Here is a 611-nt window from a genome sequence, read left to right as displayed (position 1 = left end):
ATGTATACGATTTTCTTGATGCACTCCATATATGTATGGAGCAATTTTTGCGTTCCAGCGACTAATTTTGTGACCAAAATGTACACCAGATTCAGCTAAATCACGCACAGTGACTTTAGGCAAATTTGTCATATATCATTCCTCCAAATAGTTTATCTTCCATGGCATAACCCTAATGGGACTACTTGTACAAGCCATGTGTGAAATTAAATTATTTACATAGTAATAGAAAAGACAGCAAAGCGCAAACAAAAAATATTGACAAAGGGCAACATGTTTATTAGCTTTAAAGTTGAAGCCCGAAAATGCTAAAAAGAAATTAGGGGGGTGTAGCTCAGTTGGTTAGAGCGCATGCCTGTCACGCATGAGGTCGTGAGTTCAAGTCTCATCACTCCCGTCATATTAGTTTTAGCATAACTTAGAATTCGCAGTATTATTGCCGGTATTGAGAAACGCCTTCACCAAACTTGACATGGCATGGTATTGTAATTAATACTTAAATAGGTTTGTTTTTATCATTAACAATTAGGATTAAATATGCTCATTTCTGAAGTTTTTGCAGCAGATGCAACTAGCAATACATCAAGTATCGGCGCATCTTTTGCTAGTTT

General features: G+C 36.3%; 1 non-coding gene across 1 annotated transcript; it reads left to right on the top strand.

Annotated features, from left to right (window-relative positions):
* The first annotated feature begins 323 nt into the window (after positions 1–323).
* Positions 324–397, top strand: Trnad-guc. The gene has a single exon. It is a non-coding gene; the product is annotated as a tRNA-Asp (tRNA).
* The last annotated feature ends 214 nt before the right edge of the window (positions 398–611 follow it).

The sequence above is a fragment of the Drosophila ananassae genome (genome assembly GCF_017639315.1).
Source record: "Drosophila ananassae strain 14024-0371.13 chromosome 4 unlocalized genomic scaffold, ASM1763931v2 tig00000241, whole genome shotgun sequence".
Lineage (NCBI taxonomy): Eukaryota > Metazoa > Arthropoda > Insecta > Diptera > Drosophilidae > Drosophila > Drosophila ananassae.
Note: the sequence above shows the minus strand (reverse complement) of the source record. Positions and strands in the feature narration are given on the sequence as shown.